The following is a 312-nucleotide window of genomic DNA, read 5'->3' on the forward strand; positions in this document are numbered from 1 at the left end:
TTGGTTCCCTACATCTCGATGGAATGCCATCAAGTGGGCCTCACCGCAGTTTAAGGCAGAAAGAAGATTGGAGGAGACAAAAACACTAAATTTAACCTTTAGGCATATAGAAATATTTCAGAGGGGATGCAACGCTTTTTCTTAGGGTTACTATGCAAATACACTCGTACTGTACTGCACGCTCTTTAGGAGTATGTGCGAGAGAGATGTTATTTTTGATTAGTAGGATAGCAAGGGTAATGTAGTTGTATAAATGATTAATTATGAAGGTTTGTCGAAATTATAATGACCGCAAAGTACAGCATTTAAAGC

This window comes from Penaeus monodon, chromosome 32 (assembly GCF_015228065.2).
Source record: "Penaeus monodon isolate SGIC_2016 chromosome 32, NSTDA_Pmon_1, whole genome shotgun sequence".
Taxonomy (NCBI): domain Eukaryota; kingdom Metazoa; phylum Arthropoda; class Malacostraca; order Decapoda; family Penaeidae; genus Penaeus; species Penaeus monodon.